Raw genomic sequence first — 19,779 nt, forward strand, 5'->3', positions numbered from 1 at the left:
AATCCAATTGTTGGGACCAGAAATGCAGCCCGTTGCATATCTGTCCAAACAATTGGACCACACCACTAAGGGATGGCCTCCATGTTTGCGTGCTGTGGCTGCCACTTGTGACCTCCTACATGAGGCAGAGAAGTTTACATTGGGTCAGCCCATCACTGTGTGTGTGCCACATCAGGTCTTGACATTGCTGGAGCAGAAGGGTGGACTTTGGTTGACTGCCGGGCGAATGGGAAAATATCAAGCAGCTCTGTTAGACAATCCTAATGTGAAGCTGCAGGTTTCTAACTCCCTGAATCCCGCCACACTGCTTCCAAGCAATGCAGATGGACCTGAGGATGACACTTTAATCCACAATTGTTTAGAAACCATAGACACAGTGTATGCCAGCCGACCAGATCTAACTGACCAGCCTCTGCCAGACCCAGAGTGGGAGCTATTTACAGATGGCAGCAGCTTCATGGACCAAGGCCGTCGATGTGCTGGATATGCAGTGGTGACGCTCCAGAACACCGTGGAGGCCAAGGCTCTTCCGGCAGGTACATCAGCGCAAAAAGCTGAATTAATAGCCCTGACCCGTGCATTGGAACTCTCGAAAGGTAAAAGAGTCAATATATTTACCGACTCCAAGTACTCTTTTATGATTCTCCACATGCATGGGGCCATTTGGAAGGAGCGGGGACTTCTTACTGCCAGTAACAAGGATGTCAAACATCCATTAGAAATCCTGGCCCTGTTAAAGGCAGTAGCTTTACCATCAGCTGTTGCCGTGATGCATTGTCCTGGCCACCAAAAGGGTGGGTCTGACATGGCAAAGGGCAACAGGGCAGCCGATCGGGTGGCTAAGGCCGCTGCCCGTTCTGCCCATTCTGCCCTCCAGGGTGCACTCATCCCTCTTGTGGACCTGACTCGGTATGCTCCTGAATACACCGAGCGGGATGAGGAGAGAGCTCGTGCATGGGGATTTACTGAGTTTGATCCCAGCTCTACTTGGAGAGTAAACTCTCATGGGATGATACTCCTCCCGGAGGCCCTGGTATATCCGGTGCTAAAACATCTTCACGAGGGATCTCACTATGGGAGAGATGCCTTATTAGAAACAGTGCGCCCATATTTGAAGGGCCCATATTTACACAAAATAGCACAACGGATCAGCAGAGGTTGTGAATTATGTGCCAGGAATAACCCCAAGACTAACTCCCACCCTAAAGCCATTGGGGTTCAATATCGGGGCAAGTGTCCTTTTGAGGACTGGCAGGTGGACTTCACACAAATGCCTAGAACAACAGGCAATTTCAAATATCTCTTGGTTTTTGTCGACACGTTCTCGGGATGGGTGGAAGCATTTCCCACAAAGACGGAAAAAGCTTCCGAGGTTGCCAAACAGCTACTGAAAGAGATAATTCCTCGCTTTGGGTTGCCGGACTCTATCCAGAGTGATAATGGGCCGGCATTTGTCTCTGACGTCACCCATGCAGTAAGCAGTGCGTTACAGATAAACTGGAAATTGCATGCTGCTTGGAGACCGCAGTCTTCCGGGCAAACAGAAAAGATGAACCACACCTTGAAGAAAACCTTGGCAAAACTGTGCCAAGAAACACAACTTCGTTGGGACCAGGTACTATCCCTTGCCCTCCTCCGCATAAGAGTGGCACCTAGAAGTGGGCTACAATTAAGCCCCTTTGAGATTGTGTTTGGAAGACCTTTTCAGGCCTCAGTTCTGAAAGCCAGTCCGGAAATAACACAAGATTGCCGGATCACGCAATATGTGAAACACATCCAGGAGGTTCTGGCAGTGATTCATAACTTTGCAACCTCAAGGATCTCTATGCCTCCTGATCAACCATTGCATCCCTTCAAACCTGGAGATCAGGTCTTACTGAAGACTTGGCAGAGCGGGGATGCTCAAAACCAGCTGTCAGAAAAATGGACTGGTCCCTATGATGTCTTGTTGAGCACACATACTTCTCTGAAACTTGCAGGCATAAAACCCTGGGTACATCATTCCAGAGTTAAGAAAGCCCCAGGAGGAACTGACCCAGAGACGAAGTCCCACTGGTCTTGTGAACCCATTGAGGACTTGAGGTATTTGTTTAAGAAACAGACAAAAACTTGAATGTTACTGACTTCTTTTCCAGTTATTGTTACAGGATACCCAAGGACTCATTTTTTTTTCCTGAAGAAACCCTGAGAAAACTAACATGCTCTAACCAATCTTCTTCTTTTCAAAGTTTAGGAGACGTGAAATAACATCTAGGATCATGCATATGGTGCCACTATTTTTTTTTTACACAGAAAGGTTTTCAATCTTGATTTTGATTTTGTTATTTTTTTTAACTTTCTGCTTTTTTTTTACCTTTGAGATTTTTTTCTCTGTTTTCTTTTTGTTACTTTGGCCAATGAGTGAAACTGCAGTTGCATGAGATATCCCACGCGTGATAAATGGTAACTAATGAGCTCTTTGTGTCTATATGTTGTATGTCTGTATGTCCTTTCCTTGTGTCCTTGTCTTGACCTCAAGTGATTGACTAATTGGTATACATGGTGCCCATAGACGTTGAAAAAAAAAAAAAAAAAAAAAAAAAGAGAGTCTCCAGTTATGAGAAAAAAACTAAAGGTTATGGTTTGATTGTCAACATTGTGCTACTGAACTAAGCCGGTGCCTTCATAGAGATTGAACATTGTTGTTTCTGTTATTTTTCTGATATTTATGGCAAAGCTTCCCAGAAATCTAAATTCAAGTACAAATTTGGTAGCCTGTCATTTGGCTGATGCAAGGAAATTTTGTGGAACCTCAGTAGAGCTCCTGAGACACTCCACAAAGTTTCTCCCTTTCCTCCTGGGAAAGGCATTAGATGAATTTTTTTCTATTTGGATTTTACCTAATGAAGTAAAACTGGAAGGGAAGCATTGTCACTTGGGAAAATGGTAAAACTTTGGTATGTACAAAATGTTAACAGCAGTATCTGGTATGTATGTAAATTGTCAATGGTGATTGTCACCTTGTAATATTATATAATTCAATTGTTTCACATCTACAGAAATTGTTTCTGAAAATATAGGGAGAAAAGGTCTCAACAGATTCCTATTGATGGAACTGTTGAGAGTAAAACTTTTCTACTAAGGACTGAATAGACTTGGACATACGCCTCATATTTACTAAGTTTTCCTTGACATAATAATACTGATGATTTTTTTTGCATTTTGCTCTAAATCCACAAAGTTTTCTTGTTTTGGTGACCAGGATCTGCAGCAAGGTTGTAATTTTTTTTTTCCAACAAAGCTAACTTGTATTTGCATTTTCTCTCCCCTTGATACAAACACAGCATAAAAATAGTGGTAGTAATCTTTTACTACTTATCTCAGAGTCTGTTTTTGTATAACTTCCATAGGGATTTTGTTTAAACTGAAAAAAATTGGACATAAGTTTCATTGTGTGGCTTTGTGTGGAGTTCTTCCAGAAAGTTGAAACAGAGCTGAACCAAGAAGAGGAGAACCTGTTTGCCTTGTTTGTAGGGTTCCAGAGACCTCCAAAGAAGGTGAGGAAGCTTGCCTCCATTGGCAGGACTGGACAACCCGGCCAACGAAAATGCCCTGGTACCCTCGAGAAGAGGAAAGCCCAGGTGGAGTCTGATGAGACTAACTTTGTACCTGAAGCCTACATCGACCGGATGCCAATGGTTCGCTCTGATCCTATATGGAGTATTTCAACAAAGCCAGCTAAAATTGCTGCTTAGTTATTCTGCCCTGTGATTTTATGCAAAAATAGGCAAAATGGTTTAAAAGTAGACTTAATTGCAAACTTTTGCTATGCTGTTAAAGTTTGGGATCAAGGTTGAGAGAATTCATTTTTGCATAAGTTGAACCATTTTAACATTTTTTTTCCTGTGATCTTGACATATCTGCTGTCTTGTTCTGGCTAATGCCTCCAGATGTTTTCTTTCGGCTGGGACTGATGAACTGTTTTTCCAGGAATGGAGGACTTTTGCTTTCCACAATGGACAATACCTGGAGGGATTCGTTTTCTTTCAGACTGGAACCCTGGAAAACTTTCATCTGAGACTGTATCCCAGCATCCATATGTTTGATCTTCATCACCATGGAAATGGTGGCAAAAAGTGAAAGGGGAGAATTGTTAGGGGGAAGTGATGTCCTGAGTTAATCCCATACAGGCTTTGTGGACTCCACCCCCACTCCAGACTAAAACCATCAGGACATTGGGGAAGACAAATCCCATCACCACCAAGGGGAGGGTGGCTGGGACCGGAGGGTGGAGTTGGGCAGCCAGGTTGGATATAAAAAACCAAACACGTGGGCCTAGGGCTCTCTCTGGCTCGCGATCACTCGCCTCCCGGCTTCACCGCTCCTGGCTGGCGGCCAGCTCTCAGAGCGCCATTTTGGGGTTCCAGATCGGCGGATCGGGTAGGACTCATTTAAAACTTTGTCTCCCGCTTTTCTCCCAGAGCTGTATATTTCCTCATTTCCCCTTCCCTTGTAAATAAAACTTTTATTAACCTTTCACGTGTGCCTGCAGTAGAGCATTGATAAGTCCTTTTAAGCGCGCGGGTGAGGACCCACAGTCAGGCACCCCGTTTTGTATCGGGGTTGCTCTACAACAGTATTTCATAGTGTACCTCATTGCAGGGAAATTTTCTTGAAGGTGGTGGGTAACCTAGTGTCAATCTAACTTGTTCCTTGACCACTTTTTGTTTTGTGCTAGTGTCAGTCTATCAAATGCAGTGTTGTTGTGGCTGGACCAGTACTTGTGGTTCTTACTTTGAGCGCAAGATGCCCGTCGGCTACAACCACCAAGAAACTTTGGGGGAAAGAAGTTTGGTATTTATTAGACTTGGACATTACACAGCATTCAGTATAATAGCCAGATATTGAGGCTACCAGTAAGAAAAAGAAAATGCATAGACAGGCCTGGAGTTCTACCTTTTTGGGGATTGAGGGAGCACGTCTAGGGTTTAATGAGCTCACTCTTCATTGGTCAATTAAAAAAATAAGAGTGGAGGGCCTTCCTGGTGGTGCAGGGGTTAAAGACAGCACTATCAAGCAATCAACAGCCACTGCAGCACGAGTTCAATCCCCCCGCCAGGGAGCAACCCATATGGTGTAGCAGACCTCTCCTGCCTCACCCTCTACTCCCCTCAGCAATGTGTTTCATTCAGTCGCCTGTTCTGCTCCCCACTCTGTCTCTGGTGAATCCTCTCACCCCCCACACCTCTGGCCTGTACCCCAGTTTTTGTATGCATCAATAAATAAATCTTTAAAAAAAATATACGAGTGGAAATTTAAAGAGGAAGGAGATAAAAACACAAGCAGGCCAAATGGTCAGTTCTCAAAAGCAACCACAGTCATTGAAACAAAGCAGCCTCTGCTGCTGGGGAGTTACTAGTCACCTTGCTGTTAGTAATGTGTTTATCCAAGATAACCATCTTTAAAGTGCCTCTTTGAATTAGAGGCAGTCAGCAAGCAAAGCTTAAAGCAAGCACTTGTATTACAAAAAAAGAGAAAACCCAGCTGTCAGAACTTACACTGCATTAGCCTAGCACAGGAGTCTTAGATGTGGGTGATGAGTGCTCTAACAGCTTTTAGAAACTCCACAGAGGCCACCAATTTGCAGACTTTGGCACCGGAGAATCAAATTAGCAACAACAATCCTTTCACTAGATTTCCTTATAACAGTGGACACCCTAATGGCTTTTAATAGTCCAGATTGTGCCTGCTTAGAGTTTGATGTGCTATTTGGTAAAAACAGTCTGAAGGTCTTAATTTATTTCCCCGTGTTCCTTAGCAATTTATGTTGTGGACTCAAATCAAGGCTTAGCACCCTCGTGACTGCCACGGCAGACTCCCAGCGTTAACTTCCCTGGAACCAAAACATCAAGTCAGCTTGCTCAGAGAGGAACACGAAAGGGCGCAAGGTCAGGTGCGTGAGCCACTGACCCAGAAGCCTCTGTACGAGAGGAGCAGAGAACACAAAGGGCTCAGCAGTGCCTGGGCGGTGCTCCCCAGGGTTCTGAGCAGCCAGATCCCGAGACTGTTAGAAACCATTCAGGAGAACAATTCAGGTGATAGAAACAAACTTTATTTAACATTTCATGAGCTCGACAGCCTCATTCCCAAGGGTCCAGGGGTCTGCAATATGGGTGGGAAGGGGAAACTTTTACAGGATAAAAAGAACAAGGAAAAGAAAAATGGAAAGTGAATAAGGAACAAGGAAGTAAGTATAGTTGACTCGGCATTTGGAGACGGGCTGGCCAGACCGCATTTCTGGTCAGGTGGAACACCTACGGACCTCGGATACACTTAAGTTTCTGTGTGCTGATGTGGCACCCACACCAGAAGTTCCATCTTGGGTCTAGAAATTTATTTCAATGGTTCTTTAATATATAGAAAACGTTCCATTATAAATGTATATTTAATTATAAATATATATTATATATGCACAAGGTCATAACAAACATAAAAATTAATGCTATTTCTTAATGTGGTCTACAACCTAATGTGAATTTAAATTTCTCAGATTGTCTCACGTATGTAATTCTTTTTGTGGTCAAATTTATAAAAAAGACATTTTGGGGAGTTTTAGGTTCATAAGAAAATTGAGAGGAAGATACAGAAATATCCCGTATTTTCCTTGCCCTGACACATATGCCCATTACCAACATCCCCAACAGAGAGGTACACATGTTGCAGGTGATGAACCTCCACAGACCCATCATTTAACCCTGAGTCCATAGATTATGTTAGGGTTCACTATGTTATTGTACATGGCAGGTTTGGACAAATACATAATGAATAATATGTATTTGTTGATATTATTGCAGTATCGTTTGGAATATTTTTATGGCTCTAAAAATTCTGGCAAATTTTTATTTTAATACTTATTTATGCACACAAGCTCTGGGGTCCAGGCCAGAGGTGTGGGGGGTGAGAGGATTCACCAGAGACAGAATGGGGAGCAAAAAAGCCAGATCCACTGAAATACACTGCTGAGGGGAGCAGCGGGCGAGTCAGGAGAGGTCTGCTGCGCCATGTGGGTCACCTCCCTGGCCGGCCTGGGAATCAAACTCATGCTGCAGTGACTGGCAATAGCTTGATAGCGCTGTCTTTAATTCCAGTGCCACCAGGGAGGCCCCCCTCTGGCAAGTTTTTTATCCAAGTACGATGTATGTATCAGCTCCACCACTTCTCAGCTGCATGATGTTGAGCAAGGCACTTGATCCCTCTGAGCTACAAAGTGCCCCCTCATCGGGCTATTGAAAGTGCTTGTTTGTGTATGTGGAGCCCAGAGCAAGGATTTAAATTGTGGGCCCAGAGCAAGGGCCTCTTCTTATTCTAAGGAGGTATAGCCATCTAGCAGGCAAGTGAGGCCTGCCAGGAAGGAAGCCTGACATTGCCAGGGTCACTCCTCAGGTTGCAGCACAGGCTGGAGGCAAGAAGCAGTAGCGCTTGCTCCTGAAAGATCCTCAGACGCCATCAAGGCAGCTTGGCTTACTGGCTCTAACTTGACTGCTGGGAGTTTTACAAGCCCTGAGCACACACAGGTCAACTTAATTTGGGAGCAATCGAATGTTAGTGTTTTTAGTGATTTGTTAATCAACTAGTTAAACAAGCTTGTGTGCAGCACTACTATGTGCCAGCTACTATGACAAAGTAGCTGGTGGATGTGTGCCGATGCTTGAGCGTTATTCTTCAAAGTCTTGCAGGAAAGGCTGAGGATGAACAGCAAATCCAGGTGGAAGCTGTGGAAGAGCAGGTTAGGTGCTGTGGGAGGGCTTGGCTCTTTTGGAATCTTGTCCCCAGAAAATCTGGACCAGGAGTCTGAGTTCCCAGCGGGCCTCTCTCTCAGGACAGCTGCCTGAATTACAGAGGGAATTAACACTCTGACCAGGCTAATTTAGGCCCTCAATTTAATATTGCTAAATGGCATCCCAAGAGATGGTCTGGTGGAATTTCATTCCGTTGCTCATCAAGGACCCGTCTCATAGGTCACAAAGTAACAAACCACACTCTGATTATTTCAGACTTCAAGATAAATGCTATAGGCCCATTTGAAGTGTAGGAAATTACATTCCTGATTCTCAAGTTTGCACCTTACCAATAACTTGGATGGAGAAATAGGTGGAAGAATGGCCTTTGCATTTCAAATGCTGTGATGCATTTCAGCATGTGTGACCTTGAGCAGACACCTCTGTTCTCTAAGCCTTCTTTTCTTCATCTATAAAACAGAGACACTGACATCTATCTACCGGGTCATTGAAAGGCCTGAAGATAGTAATTTACTGTAAAGACCCACATGAGTAGTCAAGGACAAAAGCTTTTTCCTTTGATGTACAAAATGACTTTCAAATAAAATTGGGTTTCTAAATTTTGTTAGGTTTCCTGCTAAAGATGATGTCTGAGAGCATTAGTTAAAATGCCTGGAATTCTTGGGACAGATTAAAAATGAAGGAAGGCTTTCCTAGTGGCATAGGAGTTAAGTCTCAGTGCTATCACCTGAGTTCTATCCCAGCCAGGGAGCTGCCCCAATGGTGCAGCAGACCTCTCCTGTCTCCCCGCTGCTCCCCTCAGCAGTGTGTTTCAGTAGATCCGCTTGTTCTGTTCCCCGCTCTGTCTCTGGTGAGTTCTCTCACCCCCTGCACCTCTAGCCTGTATGCCAGTTCTTCTTTACAAAATAAATAAATAAAAATCTTAAAAAAAAAAAAGAATTAGACATATTTTATTCTAATTATGTAAGTCTGAATTTCAGACAATGCGGGGGACTGAGTTGCTAACAAATGTCTTGTCTCCTGGTCCACACTCATAGAAATGTTTGGAAACATTATGTACCAAAAAGCCACTTCCAACTTCTGCTTTCTTCTTCCAACTTCTACTTCAAACTTCTACTTTCTTCACCATTGGAAGAGCCACCTCCCACTACTGAGACAGGAAAATCCCCAGACTCACTCCACCAGACTCTCTTGTGGACAGTATGTAGGCAGGTTGTCCATTGGAACAATGGGACTTGAGGGAAAGTCTGTAAGGTGCTCTGGGGAAGGGTATACCCTAATAGAAAAAGATGCATGGGAGAGATGCCCCTTTCCTCTCCTCTGGGCATGGCCTTTTCTGCTGCAGCCAATGCACAGCCATGATGAAGAATATTACAGATGGGTGGGGCCTCCCCTGGTGGCGCAGCGGTTGCGTGCCGGGCTGCGTAGCTGCCTGCAGCCTCTGCAGCGCCGGTTTGATCCCCGGCCACTAGCGAGGGTCCCACATGGCGCGAAGACCTCTCCTGCCGCCCGCTGCTCCCCCGAGCAGTGTACTTCGTCAGTCTGCCTGTTCTGCTCTCCCCTCTGGCTCTGGTGAATTCTCTCACCCTCCCATGCCTCTGACTGTACCCAGTGCTTGTATAAATAAATAAATAAATCTTTAAAAAAAAAAAAAAGAGAGAGAGCAACCCCTTTGTTTAAAAAAAAAAAAGAATATTACAGATGGATTACATGACGGAAAGATAGAAACTTCTTGGTCCTTGATGTCATTGTTGAGTCACAAAGTTAACCTGAGAATCCATCATCTTTCTTAAACATACAAAGATGGTCAGATCCAGTCTACTCACAGAGGATGAGCATCCTAAGTAAAGCACTGATGATATCTAGAACTGATGATATCCATGAGCCCTGCCAGAGAAATATCTCTGTAGATTATTTCTATACTCCAGGGCACATGAGTTCCTATGGTAAGGACACCTTGCTAAAGAGGATCTCAGGGCCTCCCTGGCGGTGCAGAGGTTAAAGACAGCGCTATCAAGCTATCACCAGCCACTGCAAACCAGTTTGATTTCCGAACCCTAGCCAGGGAGCTACCCATATGGTGCAGCAAACCTCTCCTGTAGCGCCCTCTGCTCCCCTTAGCAGTGTATTTTCAGTCGATCTGCCTGTCTGATCCCCATTTTCTCTGGTGAATCCTCTCACCCTCACACACCTCTGGCCTGCACCCCAGTTCTAGTATGCATAAATAAATAAATCTTAAAAAAAATAAAGAGGATCTCATAGTCAAGATGATTAAGCACACAGGGAAACAAACTATTATTGGGTAGATTCCAACAAATGTCACAAAAATGAAATTTTAACACAAGACCCAGAATTTTAAAATCTGAGTCGCTAAAACAAATATGTTTCAAATATTCAGAATTAAAGGAATAGGAGCCATAAGGCTAAAACAGGATGGACATGAAAACAGATGGGAGAGAGTCTAGAAATAGAACATGGAAAAATAGAAATTATAGAAATAAAAAATCATTCAAGTAACAGTTCATTGACTTAATTACCCTGCTTAAATATAGCTGAAGAAAGATTTAGTGAATTAGAAGATTGCTCTGATCGAACTGTCTGGAATGCAGCACAGAGAGGTAAAACTGGAGTGAGTATTAGAACACATGCAGAACTGAACGAGAAGGCCAATATGTACTTCACAGGAACTCTGAGAGAGAAAGAAGAGAGAAGTGTTAACTCTTAAAAGGTCCTTGCTGAAAGGACTACCCAAAGATATACTTCAGCAAGAAGAAAACTGAACCCAGATGCAGCAACAGATATAAGAGGCAAAAAACAAAATAAAACAAAAAAAGCCAACAGACTAATAAATATTTGGTAAATATTTCAAAAATTGCATTTTAATCTAGAGCATCAAGTGCTTATGTCAGAAAATAACACAATTTTCTATTAATAATCTAAGCATTAAACTTAAGCTAGGATAGGGCCTCCTTGGTGGCCTACGGGTTAAGTCTCAGCATTATTACCCTGAGGACTGAGTTCGAGCCACGTCAAGGAGCTGACCCACATGGCGCAGCAGACCCCTCCTGTCTCCCCCACGGCTCCCCCCAGCAGTGTATTTCAGTCAATCTGCCTGTTCTACTCCCCACTCTGTCTCTGGTGAATCCTCTCCCCCCTGTACCTCTGGACTACATCCCAATTCTTCTACACAAAAATGAAATAAAAATCTTTAAAGATAGATAAATAAATTAAGATAGTATGAAGGGAAAAACAAAACCAAAGAGAGTGACAGGAAGGCAATAATAAAAAATAAGAAGAGAAATCACTGAAAAATCAAACAATTGAGAGACCATTAATGAAATAATAAAATAATGGTCTGTAAGGGCAGGACAGGCCACAGTGCAGGTTCTCGGATCCCATGCAGACCGGGTAAAGGAGGAGTCAGAGTCCTCAATGGTTTTGCAGGTTTTTTATTGGGGTTCACCAGGCATATGGCAGGCAGGGGTGCTGGCTGGGGGGCTGGCAGGCTGGCAGGCCTCCCAGCCCCCAGCAAGTCTTCACTCTATCTGGGCTCTCTGGCGTTCTTTCTGCTGCTTCTCGGCTTCTCTTTCGGCTTCTGCTTCGGCTTCTACTGCTGCTACTGCTACTGCTACTGCTACTGCTACTGCTACTGCTACTGCTGCTGCTGGCGTCCCCGTGACGCTGCCCTCAAAAAGCACAGTCTTAGCTCAGCTGAATCCCATCTACCTATGCCCACACCCTATTCCAGGTGCCCGCCATCAGGCATGCATTCAGGACAAGGATCCATCATCTATCCTGATGGCGGAAGGGCAGAAAAGCCTGATATTTTCTTTACCCTACATGGTCTAATACAAAAAGATTGATTTTTTTTTTCTTTCTGGCTTCTTTCAGGATTTTTCTTTATCATTTTTTTTCTGTAGTTCAAAATGATATGCCTATGTGTATATTTTTTCCTGGCATTTATTTATCCCTGGTGGTGTTCTCTATAATTTCTGGAGCTGTGGTTTGGTGGCTGATAATACTAGGTGTATATTCTCTGCCATTAGTTTTCAAATATTTCTTGTGTTCCTTTCTTTTCCTTCTGGAAATGGCATCATGTGTATGTTGCACCTTCTGTTGTTGTCCCACAATTTCTGGTTATTCTGTTCCTTCTTTTTTACCATATTTCCCTTTAATTTTTCAGTTTGGGAGGTTTCTTTCTTTTTAAAAAAAGATTTATTTATGCATATAAGAACTGGGGTGTAGGCCAGAGGTGCTGGGGGCGGGGGATTGTGAGAAGATTCACCAGAGACAGAGTGGGGAACAGAACAGGCGGATCCACTGAAATCCACTGCTGAGGGGAGCAGCAGGCGAGACAGGAGAGGTCTGCCGCGCCATGTGGGTAGCTCCCTGGCCAGGGCTCAAACTCATGCTGCAGAGGCTGCTGATAGCTACATAGTGCTGCGACTTAACCCTTTGCGCCACCAGGGAGGCCCAGTTTGGGAGGTCCCTATTGTGGTAGACTCAAGCTTACATATTCTGTCCTCAGCCAATTCCAGACTACTGGTAAGTCCGTCAAAAGCATCCTTCATTTTTGTTCCAGTGCTGTATTTTTTTTTTTAAATCTCTAGCATTTCTTTTTCTTTCTTTCTTAGGGTTTCTATCTCCTTGCATTGCCCATCTGTTCTTGCACGCTGTCTACTTTATCTATTGCAGCTCTTAGTAAATTAATCATAGTTGTTTTAAATCCTTACAGCTGAGTCTGATTTTGAAGCTTACTCTGTTTCTCCAAACTACTTTTTTTTTTTTTGCCTTTTAATGTGTCTTATAATTTTTTCTCTTGATAGCAAGACATGATGTGCTGGTGGAAGGAACTGTTTCTGTAAATAGGCCTTTGGAATGTGGCAGTAAGGTCTGGGCAGAGGGGAAGTGTTCTCCAGTCCTCTGGATTGTGAACTTCGTACTCGCTGCCCTTGTGGTGGGATGGGGTGGCTAGGATGGGCTTGAGCTGGGTCCTTCCCTGCCCCCAGGTCAGCCAGGCTCTGATGACACTCTAGGAAGTCAGGCTCTGGTTAACTAGTTTCCTCTAAGGGTAAACCCTGTCCAGAACAGAATGCACTCTATAGAAAATGACCTGAAGATCTGAACAGATACTTCACTAACAAAATAAAGGAGCACATGAGCGTCATTAGTCATTAGGAAATGTAAATTGAAATCACAAGGAGTGGGCCTCTCTGGTGGCGCAAGGAGTTAAGTGTCAGCACATGAAGTTGTCCGCAGCCACTGCAGCATGAGTTCGATCCCCGGCCAGGGAGCAACACACATGGTGCAGCAGACCTTTCCTGTCTCCCCGCTGCTCCCCTCAGCAGTGGATTTCAATCTGCCTGTTCTGCTCCCCACTCTCTCTGGTGAATCCTCTCACCCTCCCATACCTCTGGTCTGTACCCCAGTTCTTATATGCATAAATAAATAAATCTTTAAAAAAAAGAAGAGAAGCTACCAGATGCTGGGGTCAGAGACAGGAGGTTAGTGTTTCATGGACCCAAAGTTTGTGTCTGGGGTGATGAAATGTTCTGGAAATGGAACTGGTGATGGTGGCACAGCTTTGTATATGTACTGGCACCACCGGACACGGAAAGATGGTTGCTGGGGTCAGCAAGGAGCCCCTGAAGCATTGCTTCCTAACCGCCAAGGAAATAATATGGCCGAGAGCATTGCTCTGGGCCATCGACACACAGCATGAGGCGCTCTCAGGGGGAGCAGTCCCTGACACCCACACCCCCAGGTTGACGCGGAAGCGCTTTCCCAAGATCATTGGATGCTGATCGTCCAACAGTAGTGGTTACAATATTTCCTACTGACTTTTGTTTAAAACAATTTGCACTGAGCTCAGGGACATAAATAAAGTTCTCTAGTATAAATATTGGCCGGAAAATGTTGCGTTGAGAGATAGTTGTGTGAGGAAGCTCTGGTATTAAAAACCAAGAGGATTCTCCTGGGGAAATGTTAACTGGGGAAATGTCTCACAAGGTGTGAATTACAGATCTTCCAAACCAGCAGGAGGAAAACCCAGAAGGAAGAGGACTAGACCAATGAGACAGAAACCAGTAAGCCAGGAAGACAGTGGGACCCGTCAAGCTGGACTCCAGGACCGTGGGAAGAGGCGTTTCTTGTTTAAGTGGCCGATCTGCATTATGCTGCCATAGTAGCCAGGGCTAAGCCAGGCAGACCAGTTGTCTGGCCCGGGACTCCTCCTGCCCAGAGAGGGGTGGGGGGTAGCCTCTCAGAAGAAGTTGGATACTTTTGTCAGAAGAAAGGGGAAAGGAATGCTGGACAGACACCAGAGCTCCCACTGGCATATACTGGTGGCCTAATGCATATATTTAAAGATTGGTTCCTTAAGGGGTGACAATTCAGGGCCTCCCTGACTTAACCCACACGGCACAGCAGACCTCTCCTGTCTCCCCGCTGCTCCCTTCAGCAGCGTATTTCAATGGATCCACCTGTTCTGCTCCCCACTCTGTCTCTGGTGAATCCTCTCACCCCCTGCACCTCTGGCCTACACCACAGCTCTTCAATGCAAAAAAAAAAAAGGTGATAATTCCATTTATTTTAATTTTCATAAGCACAAAGTAACCTGTCTTTTATGGTCATGTTTTGGAAACTTCATAGATAAATAAAGGTAACTTTAATCCTTAAGAACCTGCCCTCTATTTCCCCATTTTCTAATGATATTTTAAATCATTAATGATATATATTATTTACTTATTTATTTATTTTTAAAAAAAAGATTTATTTATTTATTTATATAAGAACCAGGGTACAGGCCAGATGCACTGGAGGGTGAGAGGATTCACCAGAGACAGAGCGGGGAACAGAACAGGCAGACTGACGAAATACACTGCTGAGGGGAGCAGCAGGTGAGGCAGGAGAGGTCTGCGCACCATGTGGGACCCTCGCCGGCCAGGATCGAACTGGCCCTACAGAGGCTGCGGACAGCTTCACAGTGTGGCGCTCAACTGCCTGCATCACCAGGGGAGGCCCTTTTATATATTTTTTAAGATTTATTTTATTTATGCCTACAAGAGCTTTACATGTCTCCATATGTGGTAGCAGACTTTCTTTTTCTTTTGTTCTTTAGTTTATCTCAGTTTTCTTGAGCTTTGGTATTTAAGGACCACAGGGTGGGTGTTAGATAGGAAACCTTGCTTCACTGGTTTACTGACAAGTGATGGGTTTTTCGTGGGTGACTGACACCACACTTCTCTCCAATTGCATTTGTCTTTAGAGCCTAACTTACAAAAGCAAAATCCTCGACTACAGTTAGTTAAGCACCTGTCTCACTGAAACAAGCTAACTGAAGGAACTGTTCACTCTTAAGAGGAAGGAACATGAGCTTCAGAGAATTTAAATAACGCCCTCAAGCCCACACAGGTCCCGTGCCGGCGTTAGAATACACTTACCCGGGGGCCTCCCCTGCTGGCGCAGCGGTTAAGCGCTGGGCTGCGAAGCTGCCCGCAGCTTCTGCAGCGCAAGTTCGATCCCCGGCCACAGGCAAGGGTCCCACATGGTGCACAGACCTCTCCTGTCACCCGCTGCTCCCCTCAGCAGTATACTTCGGTCCTTCTGCCTGTTCTGCTCCCCGCTCTGGTGAATTCTCTCACCCTCCCACGCTTCTGACTGTACCCAGTGCTTGTATAAAATAAATAAATAAATCTTTAAAAAAAAAAAAAAGAATACACTTACCCGTGTGTCCGACTCCACAGCCAGTGCCTCTCTGTTGGGGTTCGGGACCCTTGGACAGTTCGATGTGAGGGCTGTGTGCGCTGGCTTTGGCCGAGCCATCCTGGGTCGGCCTCTTCTCAGCTATGCAATAATAATAGCAAATCACTTTTGTGTGTTTTTCAAGTGCTCAGCAATTTATATGCACAGCATTTCATTCATTCTTCCTGAAAACTCTCAGAGGGCGAGATGACTATTATCATCATCCCCACCTTACAGATGAGGAAATTGAGGCTTTTGAGCAGTAGGTAATTTGCAGAAATGAGGTTGAACCCAGATGGGCTGATGCCAGCGCAGGTGCTTGTAACCAAGTGATACAGACATAAAAAGGAACAAATGCAGTCAAGAAAAGGCAAATTCACATGGGAGAGTGACCTAAACAACGCTGTAGTTACGAATGTGTCTCTGAAGTAGGCTTCCTGGGGATAAAGCCAGAGGTGCGACTTAGGCCAAGTCATTTAACCACAATGACCTTTTCTGCAAAATGGGCACATAATAGCACCTGCCTGTGCTAGTTGTTAGGGCTGTCGTGACAGCACAGTGCAGGCCGGGAGACTTAAAACTTAAAACAACAGAGATCGACTTCCCTACAGTTCTGGAGTCTAGACGTCAAAATCAAGGTGTTAGCAATTTGGTTTCTCCTGAAGCCTCTCCACTTCACTCAGCGAAGGTGGCCGCCTCGCCACGTCCTACAGGGTTGTCCCTCGGTCTGCGTGTTGCCCGCATTCCAATGGCCTCTTCACAGAAGGACACCTGTCACGGTGCATGAAGGGCCGCTCCTGTGAGCTATTTTACCATAATCACCTCTTTCCAGTCCCTGCTTCCAAGTCCAGTCACATCCTAGGGTGCTGCAGGTCAGGATGCAGCATATGAATTTAGAGGTGGGGTAGCAGCACACAATCCAGCCCATCACACAGCCTCACAGGGTCACTGTGAAGACGATAACGACAGAACACCTGGGAAGCGGAGTTCGGAAGACCAAGAATCCTGGGTGAGTTTAGAAACTCCTAGACATGGCGACATGCTTCACACTGAGGGTGTTGAGTGTCCCCAAGGGCATCAGCTAGTAAGCCCCTGGGGGCTCAGGCCAGCATCCGGTTGTCCTACAACTCTCCCATCTGGTCTGGCCTCTCCTTGGGGTCAATGAGCTCTTCCTGTAGACAATTCTCAAACTTTCTTTCTTATTTTTTTAAAAAAGATTTATTTATTTATGCATACTAGAGGAGAGTACAGGCCAGAGGGGGGGGGGTGGGAAGGATTCACCAGAGACAGAGTGGGGAGCAGAACAGGCAGATCTACCGAGATATAGTGCTGAGGGGAGCAGCGGGGAGACAGGAGAGGGCTGCTGTGCCATGTGGGCAGCTCCCTGGCCAGCCGGGGATCTAGAATGTTCTCAAACTTTCTGTAACTGCTCCAAGGGTAAGATTTAAAATGAGGAGACATTCTGTCCTCACTACTCACAGCTCAGCAAGTACCTTTCCGAAACCACTACTATTTCTACTCCTTGGACAAGCCACTCATTAAAATTGAATGACAACCACTTACATTTATATAGCCTTTTCAGTTTACAAAGTTCTCCTCCATCCATTGTTTTAATTCTCACGAGTTCTGTAGGATTGTTTTCCTTTCATAAGAGAAGAATATAAGGCTCTGGGGGTAGCACCATTGTCCTGGGCCATACCATTAATCCGTGGCAGAGGTGGGCTTCAAATGCTGGTCTTTTGGCTCTGACACATGAGGAGTAGCCCACCGATTCAGGCACGCTTCTGCAATATAAATAATCCAGTATTTCAGATTTGCCCTCTTTTGGGGGGTGCAGATAAGCTATTTGGGACTCTTTTGATGGGAAATGACAAAAACCCAACTCAAATTATCTTAAACAAAACCCAAATATCAATATATTGACTCATCTAATAGAATAATCCAGAATCCAGTCTTCAGGCATCATGGCTCCAAGTCCTCCAACTGAGTCACCAGGGCTGTCACCATTTATTAGTTTCTCTCCATGTTGATCTTCTTCTTAAACAAGCTCTGTTTAAGTTGTCAAAGATGGTCCACAGTAGCTAAGGCTTGGAATACCCCCAGCTCAACAAACTCAGAAGGAAGAGAAAGCTCTTTCTCGTAAGTGGCAGCAATTGACCTGTGTGTCATTTTCAACTACTTGCACTTCAGGGCAGGGGGCTGCTCCTGAACCAATGGTTGTGTCTAGAACAAGAGTCTTGTCATTGTCCACATCTGTTCATGGGCGCCCCCTCCCTGGAGGTGGATGAATAGGCAAGAAAGAGTTTTTTTTTTTTTAAAGATTTATTTATTTATATATAAAAGCACTGGGTACAGTCAGAAGCGTGGGAGGGTGAGAGGATTCACCCGAGCCAGAGTGGGGAGCAGAGCAGGCAGACAGATGAATTACACTGCTGAGGGGAGCAGTGGGCGGCAGGAGAGGTCTGCGCGCCATGCGGGACCCTCCTCTGGTGGCCGGGGAGCAGCCAGGGATCGAACTGGCGCCGCAGCCTCACAACCCGGCGCTCAATCGCTGCGCCGCCAGGGAGGCCCAAAAGAGTTTCTTTAGAGCAGGAGTGGTGTGGGGTGTGGGGGTGCCGGGTGGATCTCTGTGGGATGCCTTAGCTCCTCAGAACTAGACCACAGCAGCCAGAGAGGAACTGGAGCCCATCTTAGTAAGAACTTTCAGCTTTTGCCTTGAGAGAGAATAGTCCATGGACGTCTATGTTTTTCCCTGCACTGCCTTGCTCGATTCAACAGGCTAGAAAAGGCAGTGATTCATGGCAGAGCAAAGGGGAAAGATGGAGCCTCAAGTTCCACTAACTCACTGTGTTCAGAGGAATACCCCAAACAGGAGCACCCACAGAAGGAGACTCTGACAAGCTGCTTGAGACTGACCACTTCCCTGCTCCCTCCTTCCAGCACCTCCCATCTCCCCTAGAAGCTCCGAGCTCCCGTGGGAAGGGGCCACATCTGTTTTATCCTCCATCTCTTCCCCACAGCTTAGCATAGTGCTGTGACGGGCCCATCGCTGAGGGCCACCAATTTTTCAATTTATGGGTGAATAAATTAGTGAATCAGATTGATCAGTCTAACTGGCAGGTTTATAAATCAACTCCCCTCTTTGGCTTCTGTTCTCCATCTGTCAAGTGTGAGAAGGTAAAGAATGAGACGCTCTCCACAGCCCCTTCCAGCTCATGATTCCAGGGCGTGAGGGCGCTCGGACACCCACTGTGCCCTCTGCAAGCAGCCAGTGGGAGGGGAAACCAAAGGCACTGAGCATCCTGTGCTCGGGGCCTGGTAAGATGACTTTACATGGGCCAGAGGTCCCCAAATTGTGGGATTTCATAGACCCATTAACTTGTACGATTTTAGAATGGCTCATTTTTTATTTTGCCAAATAAGGCCACTGAAAACCTTCCCGCTATCACCACTATTTCTTTCAAAAGGGAATTTTTACCCTTTGAAAGGAAGACGTACATAACCTCAGGAAAAGAGTCACACACACCCCAAACCCCAAAGAAAGTTGGCAACCTAACTTACACTATTTTTTTTCTTGCCGCTATAAATTCCACCTGTTCCCCGAGTGGGATCTAGTTTTTGAAAGCCCCTACCTGAGAGTATTTTTCACCCCCCTCCAACACACACAGACACACCTACCTGTGAGGTGGGGCTTCACCTGCTGCTCTGTGGAGGGGGAAGCAAAGTCTCAAGAGAGCTGAAGTGCAAGGTCACGGAGACAGTAAGCAGCAGTCAGCGTTTGTCTGGATGCCAACCCAGATCAGGTTGGCATCCTAAGCCAAAAAACTATTTTCTGCAGGGAAAGAAATGCCCCGCCCTGGCCCCCTGGGAGAGCCCAGGGGTGCGCTCAGGCCTAACGGTGAACCTGGGCTGAGATGCGTTGCTCTTTAACACATCTTCATGGTGTGCCCACTGCACGCCCGGCACCGGGAGAGCGTAGGGAGGGAAACCTGCACACCCCACTCGCAGGCGCTCGGGTTCCCACCTCTCTCCCCTGCCTCCTCATCCTGCCCACCCGCCCTGTCCTCCGCGCCCCCTTCTCATCCTGCGCGCTGTTCCCCAGACCCAGTCCCTTGCGCTGGCGACCATTAAACCCCCCCTCTCCCCCCCCGCAGGCGTGAGCTGCTCACAGTATAAGGGGTTCCCTCTCCAGGGGTGTTGGCAATGTCCTAGGAGATTCTGGGAACCTTCGACACCTCCAAGACCAAAAAGACTCGAA

The sequence above is a fragment of the Talpa europaea genome (genome assembly GCF_964194135.1).
Source record: "Talpa europaea genome assembly, chromosome: 11".
Lineage (NCBI taxonomy): Eukaryota > Metazoa > Chordata > Mammalia > Eulipotyphla > Talpidae > Talpa > Talpa europaea.